The sequence below is a fragment of the Chenopodium album genome, chromosome 2, assembly GCF_948465745.1.
Source record: "Chenopodium album chromosome 2, dcCheAlbu1.1, whole genome shotgun sequence".
NCBI classification, from domain to species: Eukaryota; Viridiplantae; Streptophyta; class Magnoliopsida; order Caryophyllales; family Amaranthaceae; genus Chenopodium; species Chenopodium album.
Genome location: NC_137835.1, coordinates 26,715,340 through 26,736,823, shown reverse-complemented (window position 1 = coordinate 26,736,823; position 21,484 = coordinate 26,715,340). Strand labels below are relative to the sequence as shown.

The following is a 21,484-nucleotide window of genomic DNA, read 5'->3' as shown; positions in this document are numbered from 1 at the left end:
TCTAAAGTGCCCGGTCCCCCTCGATGGAGCGGCCGCTCTTGTGGGTATTTTCGTGCACTTTTAATCATTTCTTTAGGGTAATGTGAGGGGCATATAAATACCCCTAGGATTGTAATGAGATGATTATGTACATTTTTTAGCCCTAATCTAGAGAGAGAAACACCATTAGTCTTCATTTGGTAGAGAGAGAAAGTGTGGATTTCTTCATTGATGAACTTGGATTTTGAAAAAGAAGCTTGTTTGATCTTTTGTAAATCATCAACTTCAATTAATGAGCAATCTCTTACTCTTTCTCTTTACTTTTGCATTTAGTTTTGTTTGCTTAATTTGATTTTCTTTCTTTGCTTATTAATCATGTTGATGCTTATTGATTTGATGATTGATATTGTTTTCAACATGATTTGTGAGTAGTCACTTAGCCAAGGGTATGGGGATGGTGTAGTTGCTAATTGTTCATGCTTATAATATTGGGATTAAGTTGTTTGTGATTAAACCTTTGCATGCTTGATATTCTTTAATCTTCTTGCAAGGGCACATTGTTGGTTGATTAAAGGTGAATCTTTGCTAACATGAAACGGAAGTTGACTTAGTTAAGGTTCATTATTATCGATTGTTCTTTGATTGCACCTCCCAATATATGGTTCTAGTGTGGAAACATAGAGGCTATGTTAGGAGAAGCCGATTAACTCCGGAAAGAGATTAGATTAGACTTAGTTTCGATATTCATGTATGCTTAGTTCACTATCGATTTGTTTTCATGTTATTGCATGCTCAAATAGCATCTACATCTACCCATTCCCCTTGGTGCCTAGTTATATTGATTTTAATCCATTTCGCTCTTAGTTTAATCTCCTAGTTATTCCTATTCCTTGTTTCGAGATAGCTTAGATTCTAAGTGATGAATGCGGTGTTTATGTGCTTCTCCCTGTGGTTCGATCCCTCTTCTTGCCATATACTTGTATTAGGTTGAGTCGAGTGTTATAAATTGTATTTGACTTAGGTGTAGTTGTCTAACGACGCGATTATTACCTTGTCAAATTAGCGCCATTGCCGGGGAGACGGCTTTCATTGCTATTTCATTGCTTTAATATAGATTAAAGTCATAATTCATAATCACACAATAGTCATTGGTATAGATTAAAGTCAAATTCATAATCACACAATATAGGCATTAATATAGATTAAAGTCAAATTCATAATCACACAATAGGCATTGATATAGATTAAAGTCAAATTCATAATCACACAATAGGCAATAGAGAGACCATTGTCATGGAGTGTCCGTTGATATAGATGAAAGTCAAATTAAATCACACAATATAGGCATTGATATAGATTAAAGTCAAATTCATAATCACACAATAGGCATTGATATAGATTAAAGTCAAATTCATAATCACACAATAGGCAATGGAGAGTCCATTGATATAGATGAAAGTCAAATTCAATCAACACATAAGGCAAATCCGATAACGCTTGGTATACCAAGGCATCTTGTTGGTGTATTTTTCGAACCAATAGTATATATCAATATACCAGCTGTTATATAAAAGTTTTTGTTAGTATTAAATCATATGTTTTTGATATACAATTGCCATTAATTGTCGAACTTGAGTATGTCATATTTAAATTTCAAACGTCGCGGCAAAAGTCCCGCTTTCCTTTCCTATTTCCAAAATTTCAAACTTTTAATACCAAATTTAATCCGCCATTGAGATTTCACTTGACTATAAAAAGGCAATGGCATACATGAAATCTCAAAATGAATTTTGATTGACTGTCCAAACCCTTAAACAACACAATTGACTCAAACCCTAAACGAACACAATTGAATCTCAATTACAAAAACTAAAATTTAAATTTATAATTCAGGTTGGATCAAATGTCCCGGTTTGAGCAGAAAATATTGTGGGTCGAAGCTTATCAATGCCCATTCTATGTCTCTACTTTTTCAGATGTACGGTTTTCCGAATCAAGTACGAATCCAGGCAGGCCTTACTATAAGTGCAGGAAATGCAATTCCTTTAGATGGGTGGAAGAGGACAGCATAATACGGTCTGGTGTTTTGATCCCGACTCGACTCGTTGAGGCTGGGCTGGGTCCAATAGCTAACTTAGTGGTGGATATTCGGGGGAATTTAAATACTGTGGAACGAATGCTGCTGTTAACGATGTTCATTGTCTTTGTTCTGATCCGTTTTCGTGATCACTATATGGATTTAGAAATATGTACTAAACTGTAGTTCTAAACATTTTCCTATGAATTTGAATGCGTATTATTGTGATTTTATCCCAGTTAACAATATATTGTTTGTGTTTCGGTTTATTATGTTGGTACTTTTTAATCACCGTCTTATTGTTGGTATACTGATTAGCATTGTTGACATGCACATTTTTATAATAACATACTTACTCATTGACTCAAGGGTATAAATTGAACGAACATCTCTCATTTGGTTATTTCTTTATTTGAAGTTAGAGAGGTAAAGCGTTAATCTGGGTTTTAGCTTTTTGGGTCCTCCTCCCATCTCCGTTCAACAATTTGTGAGGTACGTGTTTCATTCCTCTAGATGTTCACCTTCCCCCTTCCATTTCCGTTAACTTTTTTGTTGTCATGTTTTTCCTGGAATGAATATTCTTTGTAATTCTGTATAAGGTTTTTGTTATGAATGTTTTTCCTGGATTATTCAATGAAGTTTTGTGTCATTTGAAGTTCTGTAGCAGCCAATTACAATTGAATTTATGTTTTTTGAGCTTAACTTTAGGGATTTATTGTGAACCATTATCTGTTAAAGTGTTCATGTTCGGCGATTATTGTTATTTTATAATTAAATTACAATGCGCAAATAAGATGAAGTCAGGCCCAATTACTGATCGGGGTAACCTGAAATACAATTCGTTGAGTATGAACATTCTGTGCTTGATTTGCATTGTGTGGCATCGAAATGACGTTTTTTGTATAAAAATCGTTAGGCCAACCTAAGGAAATTGATGCTTCAAAATAGAGCCATTAAGAAGCAAAGGCAGAGATAATTGCAATGCGAAGCAGCCACTTCAAACATCAACAAAGGCAGGGTGATTGTGGATTCAGTTGAGGAGTGTGTACTGAATTATGGGTTAGACAATTTCCCTAGTGTTAACCCAGATGATGGCAATTGCAACCAAGGGAACCCTCTTCTGGGACTAGTTGATGAGTTCAAGTTGTTCATCAACCACAAGATTTCAGCTCAATGTACTGGAAAACAAGCTGCACATAATAAGGTTTCATTAACTGCCAGTCTTCTTTCTGTGTCTTGGTTTCATGTAACAATGTTAGCAACGTAATATATTTTGTACTTGTAGGATGTCTTGATTGAAGGGGAGCATGTCCCAACCCAAGATGGTGTGGTAGGGAGTATGAGGAGTCATTGGGAGAAGATTAAAAAGCAACCACACTTGGTTTGCAAGGTTGATGCTTAAATTGGTCAGCAAGTTTGATGAGTCCGGGAGGGAGGTTGTGAAATCTATGGGGTTTGAAGGGTTGCTTAATCTGAAGTTGACTTATTTACCCCGTCAGTTTTGTTACTGGCTGATAACGAAGGTCTGTGCACACTACAAGAAAATAACCTTTTCGTAGCGATTATTTTAACCTTTAGTATCGATTGTAATTGCAACAAAAATCTTTCCCAACGAATGGTCATTCGATACAATATCCCCCGATGCCTTAGCCTGTAGTAGTGGTTTTCAATATCGTTGGGGTTGGCCTCAATAATCGATACAAAAAACTACATCCTATCGTGGTGATTATTGTAGCGATTACAAGATTCGAACATGCAACCTCAAACTCTTATATTAAATGTTTCACCAATAAGCTATGACATATTTTATGTATTCTTTGTCATACAATATTTATATATCTAGTGTTGAAAAGGCTTTTTGTATTGATTTTTAGGATTTAGTGGCGATTGTAAATGATACGATTTCTCAAAATTATATAAATGTGTAAAAATAGTGTGGATATGTATTATTATGTTTTCCATATCGATTTTATATGGGAAAACCATGGCGATTGTAAAAATGATACGACATCCTTAATTATTTCACAAACATACTTGCATATTGTAGAGAATGTACAATCGCTACGAAATAATCGCTACGAAAAGAGATTTTTCTTGTAGTGGTGGTGATGGGTCGATGTTGTTTGGCGATGGGCAGCTGCTGGCCTTGTGTCCGGAACAAATACACTGTGTACTTAGTATTCCTATGGGTTCGAAGCCTTTCCCTAGGACTGTCGACGCCGGTAACAGTGAAGTGGTGCGTAAGGTTCGTCAGGTTACTGCTCGATTTGGCGACGGTAAAGGTGATGGTATCCTTGTCACTACAGCTGATGCTTTGTTGACCTTCAAGAAAGATAATGAAGAGGGTGAGGTGCTGGAGCTGGTCACTTCACAAGATAAGGAGTACTTCAAGGACGCGTTCCTAGTTGCTCTTGGTCACTTATTATGCACAACAACAAATGAATTGAAGCTTGTGTCTGCTTTACTTCCCTGCTTAAGTCTTGGTGGGGAAACTGCGCAATATGATTGGTGTTCCTTCATATTTGACTAGGTTCTTGACACGGCAAAGGGGTTTCAATCAAGTTTTAAGAAAAATGGATATCGCGCTGGTTGTGGTGGCTATATCCTATTTCTGCTGGTCTCGTCTTCTGAATTCAACTGAGATTCATCTTTTTTATTAATCTACTACGACTCGATTTATTAGTTATTAAGCTCCGTTCTTTTCACTTCTTTATCTTGTTGGTTATAGGTCTTCTACTTGGATCATTTGAAGTGTGTTTCTGTTAAATGGGGTGTCTACCCAAGACTTGCTGTTTGGACCCAAGACAAAGTGAAAAATGTTGTGTTGCAGGACAGGAAGGCCGATGAATCGAATGGTTACATGCTGGTATGATAAGTTTTGTTGCACATCTAGGTTTGATTAGGGGTATACATGAAATGTGAGTCTCACAGTTTTTTCTTAATGTGTTTTGTAGTCATTAAATATTGCGTATGGGGAGTATCACCCATTGATTCCTAGAGAATGTGACCACAAGACAACGGTCGATCGACTTGCAGAAAAGGTGTTTTCTCTAAGTCCATACCCAAGTCTGTATGATATGTACATGAATAACGTGAGTGACTTTGATGGGTAAATGGTTGCTGATTATTTGTCTATTAACACCAAAACTAAAAGAGCTGGTGGAGGAGGTGTTGCTGGAATCGAAGGGCGAAAAAAAGGAGACTGGAGGTTCCATTGTCAATGAAGATGAAGACCCCCTTGATTTGTTGGAAGAGACCGTGTTCCCATCTTTGTAATTTAGGCATTGCATTCTCTGAAGTTGGTTGTAGTTGGTTTAATGTGGACATATGTTGGTATTTAAATGGGACTGCTATCCCAGTTGTTGGTTAAGATATTGAAACGATGACCCCTGAATGGTTTTTTGTACTAAAAAACATACTAGTCACCCCAACAAATTTAAAATTGTGGTTTAGTTACACAAAAAAATATTTTTTCTAAGATTAATTGGTGGGAAAGTATAGTGTACTTGACACAAGTATAGTATAATTGACGCAAATCATCTAGGACATAGTGAAATAATGAGAATTCGACTTTTTCTTTTACATTGTTAATACAACATCAAAATATCAAGGCGAAAAGTTATGAACTAATACGTAAAAACGTCACATACGAATGAACAAATTCAAGAACATTCGAGTGAACTACTTCATAAACATTCACATAAATCACAATAAAAGAAACGCAAACTTACATTAAAATGTACTTTAACATAACCAAAAGAAGCACAAACAACAACTACTACACATTCAAATGTTCAATCAAGTTTACCAAAAGTAATACTACAATCCAACATTAAGATTCCTACATAATTCAAAAATTAAGATTCCAACATAATTACATACTTCAACAATTAAAATCCAAAAGTTCCAATTAAAACATTAACATAATTCATAACTAAGAATTTACATAAAAACTTCCAATCTAACACAGTCTAACATAAACTTAAACATTATATCTTAAATTATAATCATGTCAACAAAATAATAAAACAATGACTTCCTGACAGCGGATTCAGGGACTTCCTCCCCGAACATCATCGTCCAGTCCTCCTAGTCCGACAAGTTCCTGCTTTTCTCCGAACAAGCCCCATCGCTGACGTCATCGTCGTAACCACCAGGATCACCAGATGAAGACGAGTACATACCACGGTTGTCTGACTTAGGGGGTGGACAGGAGTTCGTGGTGGATGATGAGGAAGACTTGATGTTAGACGACTTGGTGGATGACTTGGAGGAGGTTTCCTTCTCCTATTCCGACTCCGACTCGTGAACCACGGGTAGGAGTGGGGCCTCCTCGTCATCAGGAATAATGATGGGGTTTGTTTCATCACCGCCTGGTGATGTGTCTATTTTATATAGTATTTTACCCCCCTCCCTTGGTCATAATTAGTAGTGTTTTTGGCTCTTTAGAGCCACTTTTATTACGAATTGGTGTTTTCTAGTATTTTCGTAGATTTGGTTGACTTTTGCAGGGAATTACACTTTTGGAATATTTTCCCGAGAAATTTTGGAGCAATCAGGAGCACTGGAGAAACACGACCAGATTTTTATAGCCCAGGGCCGGTTAGAGTCATCGAACCAGTGATTAAGGGCTCGGTATAGGTGATACCGGGGCATTTGGACCAAGTATTAAAGACCGAAAGAGCAAACCCAGATTGGCCCGAAGAATTGGAGCCCAATCGTAGTCCAAATAATGGCCCAAGAGAGCCGCCCGGCCAAAGAGGTTGGCGTGCCTGGCCGGGCGGGAGAAGCAAAGGTTGGCGCCCGGTGACGCGCCCGACCGGGCGCGAGATTCAACCTGAAGAGCAAAAAGGCGGGCCCGATCGGGCGGTGCCTTGCCCGATAGGGTGCGTGTAAATATTAGGAGTTAATTTTGCCGTTTAAGTTTGTTTTATTTTAGGATTTGTACGGAGTATAAATACTCCTTCGTAATATGATTTCAAGATCTCTCTCTCTCTCTCTCTTTTACTCTTTCTTTACTCTCTTAATGGTTTTCCTAGATTTCTTTCTCTTAAAACTTTGTTCTTAATCTACTCTTAATTCCAGATTTATTTTGGTAACGATTTCTCTTCTCTTAATCTTAGTTGTTTATTTCATTCCTTTAATCATGTCTTGCTTTACTGCTTTGATTAGTTTAGTTTCTATTATGTGTGAGTAGTTTTCTTTCAAGGGTTTATGGGGATCCATGAATAATATGAAGGGGTAATTTATTGTTGTTGATTATCAATGCTAGATTAATTTCCTATTGATTGATTTAATGCTTTGTGACTAGATTAGGCTTGATCTTTTATGCATGAGTTTGACAATATTGATTCGAGATTCGACAGATGAGAATTGATGTTTAGGTCTAGTTTCAATAGGCAGCTTAATTTATAAATGGTTAGGTCGAGATTCGAAAGATGAGATTTAATACCGGTAAATTAATTGTGTGATTATAATACTTAGCGAAAGCCCTAAATAATCTGGTTAATATATGCATTGATGAATGATTATTATATTCTACCCTAGAATATTATTTATTGGTGAACCTATGCCCTAGATCCTTTTATATATTATTTTCTCCTTATTCTTGATCTCCGTAGTTTAGTTTATTATTCAAATATAAATTTTGGTTACCTCATAATCTAGATTATAATAGTTAATTAGGAATAGAAAGATCTGTTTCTCTGTGGATTCGACCCTACTTCCCTATCTACATTAATTAGAGGATTTAGGAATTACTTTTGATTTGGGGATACGACTATACCCTGTCAAAATTTGGCGCCGTTGCCGGGGAAGCGGTTTTTATTTTTATTTCTGATTATTTTTGTAGTTTAGATTATTTCTTTTTTGCCTCAGAGAACGTTAGTTCTTTGAGGCAAATCTCACATTTGATTCTAGTTTTTTTTGTTTATGCCCAGGTGTTCCAGATCAGGGTACATCCCATTCGATCCTGAGATCGAACGCTCCTTTCATAGACAGAAAAATCTCTACAAGCAAATCCTGGCGGATTCTGGTGATAATAATAATCACCGCGATCCTCCAACTGGTTCTAGCGATTCAGAGGTATCATCAGACGCAGAATCAGAGATGGTGGTTCCAAAGAAGCTTAGTGATTACTCACAACCCAAGCTCACAGATTTTCCACATCTCACTCCCACTCCGGGCTCTTGATGGGGTTCAATTTGAAATTAAACCTTAATTTATAACGATGATAGAGAGGAAGCAATTTAGTGGATCCAAGGGTGAAGACCCAAATCTTCACATTGCCGACTATTATCAATATTACAATACCATCAGGCAAGCCGAGGTCACTCAAGACCAAATCAGGGAGATTATTTTTCCCTTTTCTTTAACTGGAAAAGCTAAATTGTGGTTTAATGGCTTAAATAGAACTGCACTTGGTATAACTGACAAGGAAACTCTGGTTTTGAATTTTTATAATAAGTATTATCCTGCAGAGAGAACAGCCGTACTACGGAGTGCGATTCAGAACTTTGCCCAAGAAGCCGATGAATCTTTATATGAGGTTTGGGAGAGGTTCAAGGACCTACAAAGAGAATGCCCCCACCATAATTTAGCATAATGGCAGTTAATCCAAGCCTTTTATAATGGCATTGGAAATTCCTCTAGCATAATTTTAGTTTCTGCAGCTAGTGGGAGATTTATGAATCTTAATGTTGATGATGCAGGTCAGGTTATTGAAGATATGGCGATACATAATTCCCAATATGGGAATCCTAGAGGATTTGCTAACAAGGGAAAACATAGTGTTGACTCTGTATCCTTTTTGCAAGCTCAACTGACCTCTATATGCCAAAAATTAGATAATCTTAGCACTACCAATGTAGTTAATGTTTCTGCAATTAATAATAATTCTAATGAGGCTTTATGTGAAAATTATGGTATTATAGGTCATTGGGAACAAGATTTCAGGAGTTCCGTGGAGCAAGTTAATGCCTTTCAAGCTTATAGGCAGAATAACCCATACTCCAACACCTACAATCCTAGGTATCGAAATCATCTGTACCTTTCCTACCGGAGTACTAATGTTCAAAATCCACCACCACAAGAACCACAGGCGCCACAGTAACAGCAGCAGAAATATTACCATCCCAATGCTGGTCAGAAGAACCAACCACAACAACCCTCCTCATCTTCAATTGATTCAATTCTAGCGCACAATAAAATTGTAGATAATCAAATTGCGCAACTTTCCGCTACTCTACAAGCCCGCCAACAGGGAGCTTTGCCGGCACAGCCGACTAGGCCTACGGATCAAGCCTATGCAATTACTCTAAGGAGTGGTTCAAACTATGAAGTGCCCTCTATGCCCAGAGTTGATGAACCTGATTTATTAAATAATGCTAATCTTGATTCCGTTAAACCAAACAATGTAGTTAATAGCCCTGCAGGGCTAAAGCATAATACTAACATATCTAATTCTACATTGCAGGGTACGACTCCAGAGAAGGCGGCCACTCCAGATAAGAGCAACAATGCTCCAAAGCCAATTATCAAACTTCCATTCCCTAATCGTCAATTGAAAACAAATTTGGATAAACAGTTTGGTAAGTTCCTGAAGATGGTAAAAAATTTGAAGGTAACAGTTCTTTTCACTGAATTAATCACACAAATTCCTTCATATGCAAAATTTATGAAAGAAATATTGACAAGGAAAAGATCTATTAGTGAGGTAGAGACAGTAGCTTTCACTTCTGAGTGTAGTGCCGTACTTCAAAATAAGTCTCCACCTAAATTCAAAGATCTGGGTAGTTTTTCTATCCCTTGTCATATAGGCAATCTAATGACTAATAATGCATTGTGTGATTTAGGTGCTAGCGTTAGTGTCATGCCATTATTTGTGTGTTCCAAGTTGAATATGGGTAAATTAACATCTACTAATGTTACTATACAAATGGCCGATCGCTCTTTCAAATACCCCTTAGGTGTTTTGAGGATGTCCCCCTTAGAGTAGGTAAATTTTATATACCTGTTGATTTTTTTGTTCTTGATATGGCTGAGGATATGCAAACCCCAATTATTTTGGGTAGACCATTCCTTAAAACTGCAGGAGCAATCATAGATGTGAGAAGTGGTAAGTTAACACTATCAGTAGGGGATGATAAAATTGTTTTCAATCTTAATAATACCCCTAAAAGCCCCATGACTGAGGAGAAATGTTTTAGTGTTAATGTGGTTGAGAATTATTCTAACAAGCCCCAAGCTCTTGAAAAAGATCCCTTGGAGGCGGTATCTTGTGTTGCATCCTTTTCAGATGAGATAGACAAATGGCAGAATGAAGTCGATGCAATAGAAAGAGCCCTCTACACTGTTGGTCTTGGTTTTGAGGACAAAAAGGTGGAATCAATCAAGCAAGTTGTGTGATTTAAGCCTACGATAAGTATTCCGCCAGATCGAGTTGCAAGTGTTGAATGCAATGACAATTTGAAGCAACCCTCGATCAAAGAAGGATCTTTAGTGCGTAGCATTGAAGACCTCCCAGTCCAAGTCAAGGAGGATCCCCCAGACAAAGTGAATTGGCATCCCACAGGGCATGTCGGGAAGCCGCGTCGCAGCCTAAACACCGCTAGACCGGGTGAGAAACCGCCCGATCAAGCGTTAGGCCAAGGGTCCTAGTTGTTGTACTTGGTAAGGAGGTCGTGCGGGACCTAGATAAACCAGCGCTTTGCGGGAGGCAACCCGTATTTTTAATGCTTTTTAGACTAGTTTTTCTTAACTTTTTCTTATGAGAGGAGAGATGAGGGAATTTGACGAGTTTTATGAGTGCTTATACAGGTTTGAAGGAAAAGAGTTAGCCAAAATTTGAAGCAAAGAAGAAAATACGAAATTCATCAATTAGCCTCGGGCCCGGTCGGAAGAAGCTCGCCCGACTGGGTGCGAGAGCTAGTCTTCAAAATAAAGTATTTCCGCCCGACCGGGCGCAAAACTCGTCGTATACGGACGAAATTTTCCGCCCGATCGGGCAAGCCTCGCCCGACCATGCGTGATAAGGGGTGAAATTTTGAGCGTTAGATCGCCTGACCGGGCGAAGGGTGCCCGACCGGGCACGAGAGTTGAAGGAAATCGGGGATTTCAGATCGCCCGATCGGGCGAATGCCGCCCGACCGGGCGCGAGAGCACAACAGAAATTACTTTTCAGATCGCCCGACCGGGCGAGCCCGCACCCGACCAGGCGCGACGGACCTGACACCCTTTCTTCTTCTTTCTTCGTCCCTTTTTCTCATTTCACTCTTATTTCTCCATAACTTTCTCTCTCTAAAACTCAAATTCTCTCTACCTTCTCTCTAAGATTTCTTCTCCAATTCTCACCCAAATTCAAAACTTTTTACATATTTGTAATCCCATCTTCATCCTCTACATTTCCATATAAAATTTTTCAGATTTTATTCAAAGAAATTTTCATACCCATTTCTACCATGGCTTCAAAAAGGGCTCGGTATATTTTCGGTAGGAGCTCCAGTTCGAGGGAGGAATACGACCCGGATTTGCAACTCCCGTACTGGCCGACGATCCGTATTGCTAGCCGAGAGCAAAAGGAGCGGCTAGAACACTTAATCGGGCGTGAGGTAATTCCTTCTCGGTGGTTACACCGCCATACTTTGGAATCATTTGGTTTGTATGATTTTGTAAATCGATTTTTAAATGACATTGGCATGAGAAAATTTGTTGATATGCACTATCCTACATTCTGAGAACTAACTTTTGAATTCTTGTCTTCTTTACAAGTTGTAAATAGTAGAAATGGGCCGAATTTAATTTTTAGGTTGAACAATAGGAATATTAGTTTAACTTAGGGCCTGTTCATATTTACTTATTTTCAGTTCAGTTCAGTTCAGCTCCAATCAGTTCAGTTCAGTTCAGTTCTGTTCAGCTCCAATCAGTTCAGTTCAGTTCAGTTCTGTTCAGCTCCAATCAGTTCAGTTCAGTTCAGTTCAGTTCAGCTCTTAATTTCCCTCTCTCATAATATATTCATTTCAGCTTAGTTCAGTTCAGTTCAGCTCCAATCAGTTCAGTTCAGCTCCAATCAGTTCAGTTCAGTTCAGTTCAGCTCAGTTTAGTAAATATGAACAGGCCCTTATGTAAAATTTTGTAAATTATTTGAATTAAATTCTGAATTACCTCACCAATGGCATGCGAACTATAAAATGAGTGACATATATCATGCTTTGACTGGTTTACCTACTCCTGACCCCTAACATGCTAGTACCAAACCTATTCATCACATTGTCCCAAAAATCTTGCAAAGATTTGCGGGTTTGTGTTTTTTGGGTAGGAACGAGCCCCATAATGCCCAAACTAACGAACTAGCTATTATAGGACACTATGTGTATGGGTTCGGGAAATTGAACATAGGTAGGTTTATTATTCACCATCTGAGCAGGCATGCCACGGCCAACACCACATCTCGCACCCTCATCCGTTAAGGAGGCATTATCACTCGAATAGCAGTGAAAAAGGTCGGTTTTGTGGTGGATGGACCCCACCAACTGACCAACTGTGGACCAGATACCTATATGACTGCTAGGTATTTTGAGGAGTTGGGGTGGGTACGACCGGGACATTCCTTCCGGGGGACCGGCAGGGGGGAGTTTTAATGCTGATTATTTTGGTGGTAGCTCTTCTGGTGCATGTGGTGCAGGTGGCAGTGGAGGTGCAGGTTTCGGCTCGATGGATGAGGATGATCAGGACTAGCTATGCTGGGCTAGTTCCCGAGCCAATGAGGACATTGTCTGATTCTGGCTTGGGGGAGATTTTGAATTTGGTATCTTTCTTTATCTCTTTTCTTTTATTTTTGATGTGTTTTCTTAGGTTAGTTTTATTGCTTTCTTATATATGAAAAATACAAAAAATTAAAACATAAAAAAAAAATCCAAAAATACGTTCCAGTGAATTGTAAATCATGCTTCCTTGTGCCCCTTACTTGAGAAAATTATTTTGATTCTTGGTATATGATGATAAGCATTGTGGATTAGTTAATCATGATTTGATGTTTGATTGCCTTGAAATCTTAACATGCGTCAATTTTTTCCAACTACTTGTGAATATAGTGCTTGACTAGTTGATTTGATTAGGAATGTGTGTTAGTTCCTGGTATGTCAATGAATTTGAGTATTGGTTTGCAACTATAAGTAATGTTTATATGATTCATTATTATGCACATTGAGGAGGACGAAGGCATTTATTCTTTTAGGTAGCCTCCAGATGATTGTAGATACATTTTTTCCCTTCTTGCTACCCATGTTGTTGCCTTGACTTTTTGTTGTTTATTAGCCACATTACAAGCCTATTTTGCCCCATTGGTTACTAGTCCCAAGCTTGGCTTGAGGGAGCTATTAGTGAGTGAGGTGAAGGAGTTTGGAGTGTGCTTATTATTTGCACAATCTGGGTGGGTTTTTGAGAAGTTGTCTTATTTTTTATCATGTTTATTTTTGATGAGTTTGAGAGTTATATTTTCTTGAAAAAATAAAGCATGGTGTTATGAAAAAAAAAGAAGAGAAGTTCAAGAAAAAAAAAATGTAAAAAAAAAAAAGTGAATTTCAAAAGAAAAAAAATGTTAAGTGTTCAAATGTTCTAGTTGGAGGTTGATCAAAGAAAAAAATAAGAGCTTCAATGAAAAATTCAAGTTTGGAAATAAAGTTTGTTTATTCACTCCACTTCTTCATTATCATATTTCTATGAGTGAAATTGTAAGAGTTGGGATTGTTTATATTGATTGGAGTATGTTTGGTTGATGTTAGAGTTGGTTATGTAGGAGATGTTGATCATTATTTATTTTGATCATGGGCTTTATTAGGATTTTCTCCCTTAAGCATAGCTTTCTCTCACTTATTCCTAAATTTATCCTACCCTTTACCCTGCCTTACATTACAAGCTTTAAAGACCTTACGACCTTTGTGCATAGAATTGTATGAATGTGAAAGTGTTGTTTATCAATGCAAGTTATTATTTGACATATTTCGAGTCGACTAGTAGGTTGAGCGTTCATTGTTTTATACACACGAGAGTGTGAGTTGGGAGGGCATTGTTCACATAAAGGGGTGGTTGGAGAGCGATCGAGTACATCTTTTACTCGCCACATAAATGACAGTTGAGTGTGTGAGCACTAGTCTTGAATTCTATATGCTCTTGTCGTTTGCTCTATTTGGCAATTGTTAGGGAAGATTGGTAGTTATATGGATTTGATTGGTTGATTTTGAAGCATGTTTATTTGATTTATCCTGGATTGTTTGTGCTTGATTTTTACTTTTGGGGTGAAGCATATTTATTGATTCATTGATGAGATCTTTGCTTAGGGAAAAGCAAAGGTTTGGCTTGGGGGAGTTTAATGTGTCTATTTTATATAGTATTTTACCCCCGTCCCTTGGTCATAATTAATATTGTTTTTGGCTCTTTAGAGCTACTTTTATTACTAATTGGTGTTTTCTAGTGTTTTCGTAGATTTGGTTGACTTTTGCAGGGAATTACACTTTTGGAGTATTTTCCCGAGATATTTTAAAGCAATCACGAGCACTGGAGAAGCACGACCAGATTTTTATAGCCCAGGGCCGGTTAGAGTCATCGAACCGGTAATTAAGGGCTCGGTATAGGTGATACCGGGGCATTTGGACCAAGTATTCAAGACTGGAAGAGGAAACCCAGATTGGCCCAAAGAATTGGAGCCCAATCGTAGTCCAAATAATGGCCCAAGAGAGCCGCCCGGCCAAAGAGGCTGGCGCCCAAAGGCGCGCCGGGCCGGGCGGGAGAAGCAAAGGTCGGCGCCCGGTGACGCGCCCGGCCGGGCGCGAGATTCAACCTTAAGAGCAAAAAGGCGCGCCCGATCGGGCGGTGCCTTGCCCGATCGGGCGCGTGTAAATATTAGGAGTTAATTTTGTCGTTTAAGTTTGTTTTAGTTTAGGATTTGTACGGAGTAAAAATACTCCTCCGTAATACGATTTTAAGATATCTCTCTCTCTCTCTCTCTCTCTCTCACTCTCACTCTTTCTTTACTCTCTTAATGGTTTTCGTAGATTTCTTTTTCTTAAACCTTTGTTCTTAATCTACTCTTAATTCCAGAATTATTTTGGTAACGATTTCTCTTCTCTTAATCTTAGTTGTTTATTTTATTCCTTTAATCATGTCTTGCTTTATTGCTTTGATTAGTTTAGTTTCTATTATGTGTGAGTAGTTTTCTTTCTAGGGTTTATGAGGATCTATGAATAATATGAAGGGGTAATTTATTGTTGTTGATTATCAATGCTAGATTAATTTCCTATTGATTGATTTAATGCTCTGTGACTAGATTAGGCCTGATCTTTTATGCATGAGTTTGACAATATTGATTCGAGATTCGACAGATTAGAATTGGTGTTTAGGCCTAGTTTCAATAGGCAGGTTAATTTATAAATAGTTAGGTCGAGATTCGAAAGATGAGATTTAATACCGGTAAATTAGTTGTGTGATTATAATACGTAGCGAAAGCCCTTTATAATCTGATTAATATATGCATTGATGAATGATTATTATATTCTACCCTAGAATATTATTTATTGGTGAACCTATGCCCTAGATCCTTTTATATATTATTTTCTCCTTATTCTTGATCTCCGTAGTTTAGTTTATTATTCAAATATAAATTTTGGTTACCTCATAATCTAGATTATAATAGTTCATTAGGAATAGAAAGATCTGTTTCTCTGTGGATTCGACCCTACTTCCCTATCTACATTAGTTAGAGGATTTAGGAATTACTATTGATTTGGGGATACGACCTTACCTTGTCACCTGGTGGTGGTGGTGGTGGTGGTTGAGGAGCAGCGTTGGCGGTGGGTTGTTCTGCCATTATAATGAAGTGATGATTATTTATAGAACATTTTTGAAAATCTTTCGTGACTGTTCACTTCAATTGTCATGAATCATGATTACTTTTGGTAGGGGGTTCAGTTTTTACATGGGAACTATAAACTTTGTACTATTTATTAAGTGATATATACCATTTACCTACCCATTTATGCTATATTTACATTTTTTTTATAGTAATATACTTCGTAAAACTAATTAAAAAGTTGTGTGCTTTTCTGCAAATTCCATTTTATGAATTAATTTAATTTATGTCATCTCAATATGGACATACTTCTCCTGTAAAAAATGATACAGAAGTTTGTCTAATTTTCGTATTTGTTGGATTAAAGTCAAAGTGGCTGAAATGACTCATTACAAATTAAGTTGGTACGTTACATTTTACTTGGTAAACCTTACCTCGTGTCATTTCGTCTAACATGTAATAGGGAAGGTAATTCATGCTTAATGAATAAACAAACCAAGGCGTAAACCCGTTCGATGTTTAAATAATTTATAACTCGTCTTTTTTAGCAAATTCAATTTGATGTTATTAATTTAAGACATCTCAGTTTGTACAAACTTATCCTCAAAAAATTGTTACATAAGTTGGTCTAATGTTGATAATTGTTTAAATAAAGTCAAAGTGGCTGAAATGACGTATTTTTAAGTTCTCCATAAATTGCAGCAAATGTTCCCTTGTTATAATGATATGCCTAATGCTAATGCCATGTGTGTATTAATTACTCTTACCACTTCTCCTTCTCTCTCTAATTTCTCACCCCTACTTCATTTAATTTTAATGAGTTTCTCAGTAAATGTAACAATTGAAAATATAAATATTGAAAATCATTTCCTATTCTTCCTAATATAATAATTGATTTGAGTAAGTTCTATATTCAATATTTAGTGATGAGCGCAGTGTTCATAATTTAATTTTGTTGGTATCAATCACTAAGTAATCACGTTGGGATGACATACTTCGTTTGTTAACCAACGTAACGTAAGACTCAAGTGAAAAAACTAAATTATTTATCTTTTTAATTTCGGATTTTTCACCATATGCCCCTGAGTTTTTTGTTTATTCATAATATACCCCTGAACTTTTTTAAATTCATCATATACACCCGAGTTTTCACAAAAATACATCATATACCCTTGATGACTAATGATTGTTAATTTTGTCAATCATTAGAGTTAATTATGAACCGAAAACACTCTAAATACATTCCCTAACCCCCGAAACCACCTACATTCCTTTTCCCACCCCTAAAGTCACCCAAAATTTCCTTTTCTCATCCACAAAATCAATAATACGGGTATAGCTTTAGAGATTTGGAGTGGTTTCGAGGGCTGGAAAGAGGAGATAGTGGTTTTGTGATGAGAGGGAGATATCTAAGGTGGTTTCGAGGTATAATTAATAAAATTTCACTCATCTAGTTCTTATTAGGGGTATGTAGTGAATTTCTGTAACAACTTAGAGTTATATGGTGAATTTGAAAATTTTCATGGGTATATGATGAATAAACAAAAAACTCAAGGGTATGTGGTGAAAAAACCGTTTTAATTTAACTCAAGTAAACTCAATAATTTTTTTTACATTAGTTTGTAAAAGATTTTTTACTAATAATCCTAACTTAAATTAAATATGTTCATAATATTGTTTTAAAATAAACGTTACAATGGAAATAGCTCAAAGGAGTACAAATGCAATGGCCTTTGGTTATTGTGCCTTAGAAATGACATCTCCCCTCTTTCTCTCTCTAATTTATCTCTCTACTTTCATTAGATTTATTTTTCTCTCTTTACCATATCACTCCACATACCTATTTCTCTCACCACATCTATTTATATCTCTATACTTTCTCTCTATTTTATGTCTCCATTCATTAACTCTATTTCTCATCCATTACTTAACAAGTAAGGGATGAATATCCTATGTATTGAGTAGTCCATAACTTTTTGGCATAAAAACTTTAGACGTTCAATCAATTATCAACATTTTGTTATAGCAACATTTTTATGTTGGTCTTAAAACTAAAGATGTTGGTATACAAGTGGATAGTGAGTATATTACATCTCCTATGTTAAAAATGGTCATAAATCTAGAGCTTCTTGGTGGAGAATTAAACCAACTTAATTTAATTTAATTTTGTGCAGTGTTCATAATTTAATTTTGTTGGTATCATTCACTAAGCAATCACGTTGGGATGAGATAAGTGAAAAAACAAAATTATTTATCTTTTTAATTTAACTCAAGTAAACTCAATAATTATTTTTACATTAGTTTGTAAAAGATTTTGTACTAATAATCCTAACTTAATTTAAACTTGTTCATTATAGCTCAAAGGAGTACAAATGCAATGGCCTTTGGTTGTTGTGCCTTAGAAATGACATACCCCCTCTTTCTCTCTCTAATTTATCACTCTACTTTCATTAGATTTATTTTTCTCTCTCTAATATATCTCTCCACATACCTATTTCTCTAACTACATATATTTATCTCTCTATATTTTCTCTCTCTATTTTATGTCTCCATTCATTAACTCTATTTATTGATTACTCCATAACTTTTTGGCATAAGAACTTTAGACGTTCAATAAATTATCAACATTTTGTTATAGCAACATTTTTTTTGTTGGTCTTAAAACTGACGATGTTGGTATATACAAGTGCATAGTGAGTATATTACACCTCCTGTCTAAAAAATGGTCAATAATTCGGAGAATTGACGCGTATTTGAGTAACAATTAAAAAAAAATTCCCAAACAATAAAGTTAATACGTAAGTTCTATAATGAACATGAAGGATTTTCAAAAATTTCCCAAACAATAAAACATGAAGGATTTCCAAAATAATCATAAAACATGAAGGATTTCCAAATTAAATCATAAGTTAACACATATGTTCCATACGAAAATAAACAAAAATAATTCAAGTTACTACATACAACCACACATACTTATTCCAAACTTAAACCAAATACTAAGTTAAAACTAAAACTAATAGCCAAGGTGAACGAAACAAATTCAGAAACAACACCAATTATAAAAGTAAAACTAATAGCCATACACAGGAACAAATTCAATCTCCTACTCAGCATCGGACATTTCCTCATCATCACAGCCTGCCCAATTGACGCTAGCCTCATCAGAAACCTCCATCTCGTTGTTCGTGCTGGAGGATGAAGAGGATGATGAGGAGGAGGAGGAGGAAGAGGAGGAGGAGGATGACGAGAAAGACGAGGAGGAAGATGATGACGAGGAGTAGTCTGTGATTGACCTCTCGGAGTCGTACTCCTCCTCCTCCAAAGGAGCGGCAGCGACGACATCAGCGGCGGCGGCGATGAGTGCGTCGTCAACCTCGTCGTCGTCGTCGTCGTCGTCCGATAAGACGATTAGGATGACGTTCGCCTCTCCGGGCAGCACCTCGCTTGATCCAGTTGATTCGGCAGCCATGGGGTTTCTTGGACGATGAGAGAGAAAATGAGAGGGTTTGTGGATGATGAGAGATTGTGTAAAGTAAGATTGTGATAGTGTGAAGAGGGAAATGTGATTATATATAGAACAATTACTGAAATAATCATAAATGTCTATTCAGTTCACATGTGACTATACGCAGATATACATAGGGAAGATGAACTATTAAAACAAAAATTATACTAGTTCACTTGAAACCTGTACAAGTAAGGACAGGTATTATCCTAGTCACTCAGTAGTATGTTGGTACGTGATAATATTTAAAATTGATATCCAAATTGTACCTTATATCTAAATCGTGACGTTATATGTTTTTAATATGTAATTTTAACATCACACTATCCAAATATAAGTTATTAAATTTTCTCGGATAAATTATAAGGTTTTTCATGTAAAAAATAAAACAGTCGTATGAGTGATTACTTTTAAGTTTATTAAAGAAATATGTTGGTCTTTCGTTTAGATTTGTTGGTCTATTAGTTATGGTCTAAACTTGAAATGTATTAGTCTGAAAGGTGTATGATTGTATCCTCTATGTCTCTAAATTGTCACTCTTAATATTTACTTAATATTTACAAGTAAAAACAACCCCACAAATTATGTAAAGGGGTTTTGTCTTTACTACAATTCATTTGTTGGTCTTCCGGTATCGATTTCTGGTCTACCTTTACACAAATTATGTAAAGGGGTTTTGCCTTTACCAGAAGTTAAAGTGCACTTGCCACTAATAAGACAATTGTAAATAATAAAATATAAAAAAACGGTGATAAAAAATTGAAGAGTTATTATACAACAACAAAATATACTAAAAAAACTTCATATACGAATATTTTTGTATTACATGTAAATTAAAATACATTAATATATAATGTCTATTTCAAGTAACATTATTTATTAACACACCGAAGCCTCACATTCATCCTCCACCCCAGCATTAGTAATTTTGAAACCACGTGATCGTCCTGCTGCATTTGCATGTGCATGGTTTATAATGCACACCACTCTTTTCGTAGAACCGTCAATAGGAAGTTGTTTCCCTATGAAGAGTTTAATTGGGATTTTTCGGCTCATTACATGAGCCATAACCCCTTTTACCTCCCTTCCCAAAGTGTACGTGTGTAGCAGTTCCCCGTTTGATTTGTGAACGTCACCTACTTCATTCACAACTAAAACTGCTAAGTTGTAAACCTGTGCCACATTCCCTAACCTTGTAATCACACTTCTTAGCGCTGAGTCCATTCTGTCGTATCCCCTTGATGTGTTGTCATGGCCATGCCTCAACAAGGTTCCTATTGAGTCTAACACAACGACCCTCATATGTCTACAAGTATCCAGGGAACGATTTATTTGTTCCTCTAACTATGGTAGAGCCAAGTATAGCTCATCAACGTCACTTATGTGTTTCAGGAATATGTTTTCCATAGGATCATCGACATAACCATTTGACCCTAGGGATTGACCTTGGTCAAATGCTGTCATTTGTGCTAGTCTTTTCAATTCACAGGAAAGGGATTGACCGCTTGTATGTACAAAGCCGACCCAAATAATCCCCATGGAGGCATTTTTTGGCATACAAGACACAGCTAGAGACACAATTGTGTTTTCCCACTCCCACTCTCGCCATATATTTTTGTCACCATTCCGGTGGGGATCCCTCCATGAAGGAGGGAGTCTATTGAAGGACAACCCGTCTTTCACGTTTGATTCATATCGTGTTACAACAACTATGCCTGAAACATATTAGTAGTTTTAATAATCAGGCAGATGGCCTTAGACTAAATAATATAACTTGTTTTGATAAGTACGTAACAAATAAAACATTTAAATTAGAAACAAGTGAACCTTGAATTACATAAATATCCCAAAGTACAGTCATTGAAAAGTAGAGTTGCTTCCCTAGTTCTCAAACTCCCTCTTTACCTCTTCAAGATGTTGCACATACTAGGCCGGGTAGTCGCAATACCTAAACGGATCAGCAATGACTAACTTCAGTTGTTCAATCTCATCTAATCCATTCCCAGCTAACATTTTACTCTTAAACACCATGTACTCCTTAGGCTCCTTTAACACAAGAGCACAAGCATCTTCTGTT

At 36.7% G+C, this 21,484-nt stretch overlaps 1 non-coding gene across 1 annotated transcript; it reads right to left on the bottom strand.

Moving 5' to 3' along the window:
* Positions 1-8,546: 8,546 nt before the first annotated feature.
* On the bottom strand, positions 8,547-8,653 carry LOC145608237 (small nucleolar RNA R71). The gene has a single exon (XR_014105759.1). It is a non-coding gene; the product is annotated as a small nucleolar RNA R71 (small nucleolar RNA).
* Positions 8,654-21,484: the final 12,831 nt, after the last annotated feature.